We start from the raw sequence: 11,422 nt of genomic DNA on the forward strand, positions 1-11,422 counted from the left end.
CCAAGTAACGAAGGAATGGCAGCCGTTTGAAGTTCAGTGCGCGAAGTAGGAATTACGCGCTGAGAAGTGCTCGATCGAGAACTATTTCTATTCGATCGAGAGCCCATTTGCTCGATCGAGAGAAACTTCTTCTCGATCGAGTGATTAAAGGGAAAGAAGTCTTCGATCGAGAGGAATTGTTCTCGATCGAGAGGAATGCTAAGGAATAATACTCGATCGAGAGCCTTAAGTTCTCGATCGAGAGGAATAATACTCGATCGAGAGGCTTCATATTCTGCCTCATTGTTGGTAGCTTCAAATGCACAACTTATAGCTTGTACTATCTTATCCCCCTGTGGCGATTTTAGTACTACCCCTAGGCTTGTGCCCTCATGTTGGCTGCACCATCGACAAATAGGGTCCATTCTAGGTCTGTTTGGTCATTGGTTGATGTGACCATAATTAGCGCATATTTAGCCCCTGAATTAGCCTTGTTCCCATTCTTTTTAGTGCATATTTGGGTCATTTATTATCTTTAGTTCTTTGTTTTGCATATTCTTTAAGATTTTGATCCCTTGGTAGGAAAGGAGTAAGAATCTTGCATTTTCATGGCAAAACGAGACTAAATTGATCGAATCCAATGACCAAGCATCAAGGAGAGACAAGATTAGAAGGCCTTTGTACATATTATAGTAGATGAGAAATAATGAGAAAGGATTCTTGAGTCTCCCTTTTCCAAGTCAAACAAGCCCAAATTTGATGATCAACTTGGAAAGTTCATGGTGTGAAAGAACGAGAAGTCTCAATTCCTTTCACGGAATTAATCAATCACGTTCCAGCCTATGCAAAGTACATGAAAGATATCCTCACAAAGAAGAAGTCGATCCAGAAACTTGAGACTATCGCCTTCACTAAGGTGAGTAATGCAATACTTCAAGGAGTTCACCTCCAAAGTTAAAGGATCAGGCTTCTCATCCCAGTACCATTGGCGACACGATCAACAAGAAGCCTTATGTGATCTGAGGCTGATGTAGTGTCATGGTGCTAGGTGATTAAAAGGTTAGGGATGGAGAGCTTAAATGCACCAATATCACTCTTCAAATGGCCGATAGATCGACGAAGACACCATTAGGGATATGGGAAGATGTCCCAGTGCGAATTGGGAAGTTTTTCATCCCGGTAGACTTTGTCATTGTTGATATGGAAGAAGATTCCAACATTCCAATCATCCTAGGAAGACCTTTCCCTACCACACACTTGGTCACGGTGATTGATATGAAGCATGATGACTCACTCTTAAAGTGAGAGATAACCGCCTTTTTAATCTTGACAAAATTTATGAGCTCCTGTTTGCACATAGACCATATTTCTGATTGATATTATAGTCGAAAGGATGAAAGGAGAAATCGGAACTCGATGGAGGAAAAGTGAAGATGCTCCATTTCAAAAACAGTGGTGTAGCCAAAGAGGAAGCTTACCAGCTCATAAAAATCAATCGAGAAGAAGGATAGCCTCATTGGCAGAAGAATAAATTGGAAATTTATCTCCATCAGCAAATCATTTCAATAATCAACTTAATGAGATTTGTAGTCTTTGGGGCAGCGAATTTGATTTTAATCCCTACATTGAAGTAAATACCATCGATCAGATTAGCAATGGGCAAATGAATCTATTGAAGACCTCTACCGTAGTAATGAACAAGCTTTTTGATTATTTCTTCAAGGTGTTGGAGCAAACATCAACAACACTTTGAACATACCCCTTGATATCTCATCAAGAATGAGAGTTTGGTGGAGTCCTCCCTAAACCAACACGGTAATATTTCTAACTCCCTAACTTACTTTTCAATTCTTTTGTATTGCATTTTCATTATTTTGGATTTTATTTACATTGATCAAAATAATCATTATGAAAAGAGAGAAGTGGAGGGAGGGATTAACAATTTCAATTGATGTAGTGCTTATTTTAAAGTGTGGGATGGCAATTGCCTAGGCTATTCATGCTTAGCAGGCTCTTAATGAGAAACATAAGATTTGGAAAGAAAGAAAGAATGAAAAGTGGAATGCGTTTGCAGTACCACGGAACCTAACTGCAGGCACAAGGACAATCCGAGCGATCTCGAGAATCGCCCAAGCCCGCAGCAAATCCGAGCCTGCCGAGAAGACGCCTGCCTTGGCCGTAATAAATTGCAAAATTTTGATCACAAAGAATCAGAAAGTGATTCTGGAAAGACGCCTCTCTGAGAATCCGTCCGTCTTGTGAATAATCCGCCCGTCTTGCGGTGACTCAAGAAAACAAAGAAAAATCTACGGACTAGAATCCGCTCCGTCCTGCACGAAATCCGCCTGCCATCTCAAGAATCCGAGCGGATTCCCAGGAATCCGCCCGTCTCTAAAGGCGGGATTTGAAAATTTGAAATCAGAATCCGCACGGTTAAGAAACTAATCCGCATTTCGATTGTCCCTATTTTAGAAATTGGGCGAGTTCTTTAAATACCCATCCCACCTTCATTCATTCATTCATTCATTCATTCATAAACACTAACCATAACATCAAAACCCTCATCCTCTCCATCTCAAAAACAAAAACCCTCATCAAAACTCACCAAAATCAAATCAAACCATCCTTCAAACAACAAATCAATCACTCCATCTTCATTAACAATCAAAACCAAGAACAAATTCTTCAACCTTTTGAGTCGATTTTTGTTCTCGCCAAGAATAAACCTTTCACCTTCAAATCGACTTGGGCATCTACAAATTAAAGATTTTTTTGACTTCTTTTACTGGTAGTTCATCAAATGGCAAGAAACAAAGGGAAGCAATAAAGAACAAAGGCTTTAAAAGAAAGGCTCTCCCTCAAAGGCAAAAAGTCTACAAACAAAGAAAGCTGGCATGGGTGGTAGCAACCTGGAATTTGGGTAACAACAACAACAAATTTCTATGGAAGCATCACCTTCTACTCCTGTGAATTAATCAACTCTTGCATTGTCCTGAGGTAACTCATTTCCGATATCCATAGAAAACGTTTGGTCAAGTTTGCTATGAACAAATCGATCCACCAAATTCATATGTCGGCCAAGATGCCTTAGAGAAGTTGGGGTGTCTTTGAACAAACAAAGAGTCTTTTTTTCAATGCCAGCTGGGTTTGAAGAAATTGTTTCAAATGAAGGAAATGTAACATCCCTCCCTTGTCTTGGGATTCTTAAGTTCTTTAAAAGTGACAAAAGTTGAGAATAGGAAAATATTGAGTTCCGTCTAGCTAATACTAGTAGACGCATTACCTTCCTAATTGGGTGAAATTCTTGGGTCTTAGCGATGAACATAAATATTATAAGCAATATGGGAAGTATGACCCAAGGCCTCTTTGGGAGGCAATCTCGGGAAAGAAATTTGAAAATTTTTCATGCTTGTCGTGCTCTTTGGCCCCATCATCCCAGCGTGTCAGACGGCACAAAGTCAGGAAATACCTGGTGAGGAAAGACACCCAATCATTTCAAGGACTCGATTTTATTCTCCTTGGAATCAACTTTTGGAATATTGAAGAATCTACACCAAGCCTTACAATTCTTGAGGCCATTAATGATGGATGGCTCCATGTGTAGATAAGGGGGAAGAAGGTCAAACCAAGTATTGCTTAATGGCGGCCTCCCGCGCCCCGCTCCCAGGCCAAGCACTTTGATCCCACTTCACATGATAGCAAGTACAAGGCAAAGGAAGGTGGCTACCTTATTGATATGTCTATCATGATTTTCAACAAGTTAAGTGGGTTGCTCACAATCCCTCGACACCCGTGTACGTGTGGTGTGGGCTTGGCCAACAGGCTCGATCATTCACTTTACTCCCGCAAAGATTCGCGGCCTTAGTGTCCAATTCTGACCAACTATTTACTTCTCATCCAAGGAAGCCGAGTACATCATTCAACAAAAAAAAGGGTGATCATTAGAAACTCCCCCTCTTCCATCGTTACCGCCTACCCCTATGCGAAATAAGAGTTCAAACCGCAATGAGTTGAAATTGGAAAGACTATGCAACTCTTCTTCTTATGCAAGCCATGCACAAGCAAGCTTGGCGAAGATCTAAGAATGCTGATTTGGCTCAATATCCTCCCTCTACATCTAGCTAGGCAAGGACTCCTCGATCCATCTTGCCTTCGCTCTAGTCAGCTGATAGAGAAGCCTATTTCCGGTGCATCTAGGGACGTGGTGGAAGACAATGAGGTTGTTGGAAATGGTGAAGAATTTGATGATAACATTGAGGAAGAAGCAAGTTGAGATGAAGAAGAAGATGATGAAGATGATGATGAAGAAAGGAGGAAGAAAGTGCCAAGGAAAGTGGCAATGCGACCACTTCCTGGCGAGGGAAGTGATGATGATGATAGCATGATGGAAGACTAGCCTGAGACTCCTACACTCCCATGGTTTGTCTAGCATCTCTTTGTAGATTTATTTCATTTCTGATCATTGTTGGTTTAGTCCTAGCAATATCAGAAGGACCTACAATTTCTGCACTACGAGGTGTTCTTTATTGTTCCCATTTTGAAAATCCAAAATGACAATCTATTTCTTATACAGCATAGTGTGTGCAAGGAACTATACCCATCCTCGATATTAGCAATAGTGTCTATTTGGTTTGGGGAAGTTAATGCACAATAAATTCGGAGTGCAATCTAAAATTATCCTCTCCGTCATAACAAAACCATGCATCATGTAGTGTAGCTTAGTGTAGAATTGCATTTAGTATAGAAATCATGCATCATCTTTGTATATTTTGATCATTTTGGCCATTGAGGACAATGCCCATATTAGTGTGGGGATGGGAATTTAACACTTAACTTTTATTCAAAACCTATAAAAATTGAAAAATTTCAAAAATCAAAAAATTAAAAAATTGAAAAAAAACCAAAACAAGTTCATTTTTTTGTATATTGTCTTGTATATATTGTGTTTGTTTATCCTTGTTCACTTTGATCACTCACGCCACATCCGAGACATGAGGATATCAAGACCGCATGGTAAGGATCTTTCCAATCTCCTTTTTCCTCTTATGTTAATGACTATGTGGCTTTATTTGATTGATGTGTGTAAAAACAAAGTGAACTTAGGACTTGCATTTAGTGTACATTGTCATATTAGTTGCAGAATCATTTGCATTAGGATGTTTATATGTTAGTGATCACGATAATGTAGTTTTTGATGTTAGAAAATTTTGCAAACCGTCTATTTAAAGCTTGGACAAGTGTATATAGGCCCTAGTAGATGCCTTTTATTCTAAGACTTTACTTGGTTAGAATGCTTGTAAACACCCTAGATTTGGCTATGCTAGTATCCTTTGACCCATGGTTTAAAGCCAGTCAGAGTACCTTGTGGTGTGATAACTCCTCTACTGCTTATTCCAAGGTGACCAAAAACCATGCATCCATCCATCATTCATCCATGTTCTACCACATTTTGTCATCAAAGGAAATGGGCACAAAAAGAAATCAATTTGAGTTCAATGAAATGAAAGTGAAAGAAAGTTTGCAAAATGCATCAAATGAAAAGAGGAGCAAAAATAAACCTAAAAGCTTCAAATATAGGCCACCCTCACTTACATATGGGGTGACTTGAAAATGTTCAAAAAGAAATGCAAAAAGTTGAAATTGGTTATGTCGAAATGCCAAAAAATCAAAAAGAAATGGCAAGAAAGTGTTCTCAAAATGTCAAATGCCACAAGAAATTGGGGGAAAACAAAAACAAAAGCAAACTCCCAAAGTGAAACCCAAATATCTATCGATCCCTTTATCCATCATATCCATTTTTGCATGGCAGAGAGGGACGACCCTTCTTCTTTGTCTAGGCAAGAGGGGAATTCCGATCCTCCAAAGTTGTTTCTAACACCATAGGAGTCTACTCTTGACAAAGTACTTAATTTGGCTGATATCAAAGGCACCCTAGCTAATACATTTTGGAGTGATTGCTGGTACCTTTCTAGGCTTAGAAGAAACAAATTGCATCTGATGAAGGACTGTACCTTGAATTGCTGTCTCATATCGGCTATTATTATTAGGTTAGGTTAGTATTGGTCCTAGTCTTTGTTACCTCTTTACTCGGGACGAGCAAAGGTTCGGTTTGGGGATATTTGATGTGACCATAATTGGCGCATATTTAGCCCCCGAATTACCATTGTTTCCATGCTTTTTAGTGCCTATTTGGGTCATTTCTTATCTTTAGTTCTTTGTTTTGCATATTCTTTGAGATTTTGATCCCTTGGTAGGAAAGGAGTAAGAATCTTGCATTTTCATGGCAAAACGAGGCTAAATTGATCGTATTCAATGACCAAGCATCAAGGAGAAACAAGACTAGAAGGCCTTTGTACATAGCGTAGTAGAAGAGCATTGTTGAGAAAGGATCCTTGAGTCCCCAAGGAAATCCCCAAGGAATTCATGAAGAAAAGGGAAGAAAAGAAGAAGAAAAGATGCTGCCAGACAATCCGAACGGATTGTACACAATCCGTCCGATCCGCTCAGCCCAATCCGAGCGTCCCTCAAAGGAATCCGCTCGGATTCTCCCTCGCCAATCCGAGCGTCTTGCCCAAGGATCCGCTCGGATTCTCCAGCCCAGATCCGGCCGTCCCGACTCCCATCCGCACGGATTTAAGTACAGCACGTTTTCATTCTTCAAGCCACGATAAGAGAAGCCCTTCTCTCGGAGAATACCGGAGTCTCCTTGCTCAACTTAAAAAGTGTAATTACTAGTTTAGCCCTTAGTTAACCCTAATGCATCCTCCCTAATTTTCACTATAAATACCCCATTAGTCTAATTAGAGGAGCATGTTCTTCTTATCAATAATTAGAGTAGTTAATATCAATCAAATCTCTCTTCAATATTGTAATCAAATATTAATCAAGTTTTAATCCAAGTTTTAGTTCTTTAATCTCTCTCTTGTTCTTACTTTATTTTGGGTAATTAGAAGATTATTGGGTTTATTGGGAGATTGACAACCTTCCATCAATCATCAAGTTCTTCTATTATTCTTTGCATCATTATTTTGGAATCATTAGTAGGTATAATCTCTTAATCCCTTTTTAATTATTGCTAATTACTTTCATTTATTCATCATGTTTCATTATGTTAGTATGATTGACAACCTTTCTAGCATGATCAATATGATAATGAGTGAGTAGTCTCTTAGCTAGGGTTTAATGGGTGATTAGGGGAAACCAACATAGGGAATGATTCATGCTTAAATTAATATGCTTTCATATCTTATTTGCTTGCTTGTTTTGATCTTAATACATGCACATGTTATGTTTGATGAAATGCTAAGCCTATGAATCCTTGCATTTACTATCATCTTCTATCCTTTCAACTTGACTTGTAAGACATAACTCAACTCGAGTCTTGTTAGACCATGCATGTGTTGAGTAGGAAAGATTAAGTCGACTTGTAGGTGTTGTACAATCTAATCGATTCGACTCCAGGACCCAAACTTTCCTAGGATTGTAAGATATAACCCAACTCAATCCATCACAACAATAATTGCTTGCTTATAATTTGAGAACATGTTTGTATGATCATATCCCATGAATCCCTATGAACCCATGACACCCTAGTGCCTTTAATCAATTGTTCACACCCCTTATTTTATTCATCTTGCTAGTTTATTTTCATTGTTATTTTAGTTTAGTAACCTTCTACATCAACCCAATTTGTGACACCCTTAGACACCACTAGTTACAATAGAATTCTCATTTCAATACCCGTCCCTTGGGATCAGACCTTTACTTGCCTCTTTACTAATTGTAGAGTTGTTTGTGAAGTATAAATTGTGTTTTGTATCGACCATTGACCAACGACCACATATGCTTAATTTGTGAACACCAAGACTACGGCATGATTTCTAGTTTGCGAAAAGATCAGGACGGAGCGGTGGTGTGGCCGTCGACGACCATGAGGATGGGCCTTGTTGAGGCCGGGAGTAAATCGGTTGGAACCTAGCGGCGAAAGGCTGCTGCGATTCCGGGTTAGTGCGGAGCTCCTACGTCGAGGATTACTTTTGTGAAGTCCCGACGATGGTGATGATCAATGGAAGAGAGGAGGCCTCCACCTCCTTGCACCGTCATGAGAGATAGCTCATCTCGCGGCTCGGGTGGTTCTTGCCTTCACTCTACCTCGAGACAAGGGCGAGAGACCGTCGACGAAGCATCTTCCTTTTCTTTTCCTGGCCTTGAGTGACTGGTTACCGACTGGTCACCGCCTTTGCGTCCTCACTGCCATAAGGAGGGGCCATGGTTCGCCCCTGCTACAGGAGAAGGGGACTCCGCTACTATCGCCCCCGTGATGCGACTCATACTATACATATTTAGCCCCCAAATTAGCCTGCCTCCCACATGCTTTTGTAGTGCATATTTGGGTCATTTATTGTCTTTAGTTCTTTGTTTTGCATATTCTTGGAGATTTTGATCCCTTGCAGGAAAAGTGCAAATCTTGCATTTTCATGGCAAAACGAGACTAAATTGATTGAATTCAATGACCAAGATCAAGGAGAGACAAGATTAAGGCCTTGTATATACGACAGATAAGCAATGTTGAGAAAGGATCCTTGAGTCCCCGAGGAAATCCCCAAGGATTTTATGAAGAAAAGGAAAGAAAAGAAGAAGAAAGCGTCTTTAGGCTACAATCCGAGAGATTGTCGCAATCCGTCCGTCCCGGCTCACGAGAAGGCGTCTTCCCCTTCAAAGACGCCTGGTTAGCCCCACATAATCCGCCCCGGATTCCCTCAAGACGCCTCTTCCAACGAATCCGCCCCGTCCCGGCTCCAAAGCGCACTTATTCGATCTGGTAAATTTGAAGTCTTCTCCAAGATACAAAAAGAAAGAAGCCTTTCCGAAAAATAAGGCTCCTCCTTGCTCAATCTAAAAAGTGTAATTACTAGTTTAGCTCTTAGTTAACCCTAATGCATCCACCTAATTTCCACTATAAATACTCCATTAGTCTAATTAGAAGAGCATGTTCTTCTTATCAATAATTAGAGTAGTTAATATCAATCAAATCTCTCTTTAGTATTGTAATCAACAATTAATCAAGTTTTAATACAAGTTTTATTTCCTTAATCTTTCTTTTGTTCATCCTTTATTTTGGGTAATTGAAGATTATTTGGGTTATTATTGGGAGATTGACAACCTCTCAATCAAGCATCAAGTACTTCTTTATTCTTTGCTTTATTATTGGAATCATTAGTAGGTATAATTCTCTTAATCCCTTTTAATTATTGTTAATTACTTTCATTTATTCATCATGTTTCTTTTTGTTATGATTGACAACCTTGCTAAAGATGATCAACATGATAATGAGTGAGTAGTGACCTAGCTAGGGTTAATGGGTAATTAGGGTAAACCAACATGGGGAATGATTCATGCTTAAATTAATATGCTTTCATGATTTATTTGCTTTCTGCTTGTTTTGATCTCAACTCATGCACATATTAGGTTTGATGAAATGTGAGCCTATGAATCCTTGCATTTTTACCCATCACCTATCTTTTCAATGAGACTTATAAGACATAAACCAACTCGAGTCTCATTAGACCATGCATGTTGTTGAGTAGGGAAGATTAAGTCGACTTGTGGGTGTTGTACAATCTAATCGATTCGGCTCCGGACCCAAAATTTCCTAGGTTCAGTAAGATATAACCAACCAATCCATCACAACAATAATTGCTTGCTTATAATTTGAGAACATGTTTGTATGATCAATTCCCATGATTCCCTATGACCCCATGATACCCTAGTGCTTTTTATCAATTGTTTACAATCCTTTTAATTCATCTTGCTTGTTTATTTTCATTGCTATTTAGTTTAGTGACCTTCTACATCAACCCAATTTGTGACACCCCTAAGACACCACTAGTTTCAATAGAAATCTCATCTCAATTCCGTCCTTTGGGATCCACCTTTACTTGCCTCTTTACTAATTGTAGAGTTGTTTGTGAAGCTATAAATTGTGTTTTGATTCGGGCGTGACCCAACGACAACATCTATTAAATTGTGAACACGAAACGGACCGATCAAAATGGCGTCGTTAAGGGGACGGGTGTTAACTTGATTTAGATTTTCTTTTATTGTTATTAGTTGTGTCTTTCTTCCTCAGTAAAACTCTGACCAAGTTTGTTCTAATTGTTTTAGTTGTTTGATATTTTGTATGTCACTAGAAGGTCACAAGGTGATTTGTTACCTTGATCGTGAAATTGAAAGAACCTCGACAAACAATAGAGACTTGCTAGGAGGAATTTGAGAGGTATTAGTGAGGTTGTAGATATTCAACCAACTATTAAGTTCATCAACCCTTTTGCAAGAGAAGGTGAGGAGAACCCATTACAAAATACCCCACAAAATCAACCTACAATGCCTAAATTTTCATCACATTCATCTCCACCAGGAGAACCTACCCAATGGTACTCCCACACCACGACATTTGACCGGAAATTTTATCAAAATCCACTTTATCCATTAGTCGAAAGAGCCAATTTGGGGGAATGCCTAGTGAAGACCCTCATTCTCATATGGAAACCTTTTGTGACTATTATGATGCGATTTCTCAAACCTGCTGACTCAAGACCAAATTGATGGGTCTTATTTCCTTTTCTCTAATCGGCACCGCGAAACAATGGTTGAAGGGCCTTGATAAGGCCACTCTGGAATAGATTCTTGGAAGAAGTTGGCTCTAGCTTTCTACAAAAGTTCTACCCACCGGAAAAGACTAAATGCTAAGAGCTCAAATTACGGGTTTTAAGCAAAGGAAGAAGAATCTTTGTATGAAGCTTGGGAGGGTTCAAGGAATTTGTCGCCTCATGTCCTCACCATGGACTTAGCGAGTGGTTCTTGGTACAACAATTTTGGAACGGTTTATATGAAGATTCAAGGAACATTCTCAACATGGGATCAAATGGAATGTTCACCGTTGATGACAATCAAACATGGAACAAATTGAGGGAAATGGTGGTCCATAACTCACAATATAGTAGACCTCATAAGGCTACTAGAGGAGGACGACATGAAGTGGACTCCGTTATTCAATTGGGTGCTCAACTTAGTGCTCACATTGACACAATCAATTTGAAGTTTGAACAAGCTATGGCTAGACTTGAAGAAGCCTCAAAATCACCAAAGCATCACGTTAATGCCATGACGGCATCCTCATCAATCCCAAGTGGGATATGTGAGAAATGTGGAACTTTGGGACATGACCAAGGTGAATGTAGGGGAACAAATGAACAAGTGAATGCTTTCCAAGCATACAAGAGTGGTACCCCTTATTCCAACTATTACAATGAAAACACCAAGTTCCATCCAAATCTCTCATACAAAAGCCAAAATGTTCAAAACCCTCAAACAACATACACCCCACCTCCCATGAGAAACCAAAATCAAAGACCCTTTTTTCAACCAAAACCAAGGTTATCAA

At 39.5% G+C, this 11,422-nt stretch overlaps 1 non-coding gene across 1 annotated transcript; it reads right to left on the reverse strand.

The window, feature by feature from the left end:
- Window positions 1-10,721: 10,721 nt before the first annotated feature.
- On the reverse strand, window positions 10,722-10,826 carry LOC141603262 (small nucleolar RNA R71). The gene has a single exon (XR_012525152.1). It is a non-coding gene; the product is annotated as a small nucleolar RNA R71 (small nucleolar RNA).
- Between the last annotated feature and the right edge of the window lie 596 nt (window positions 10,827-11,422).

The sequence above is a fragment of the Silene latifolia genome, chromosome 9 (assembly GCF_048544455.1).
Source record: "Silene latifolia isolate original U9 population chromosome 9, ASM4854445v1, whole genome shotgun sequence".
Lineage (NCBI taxonomy): Eukaryota > Viridiplantae > Streptophyta > Magnoliopsida > Caryophyllales > Caryophyllaceae > Silene > Silene latifolia.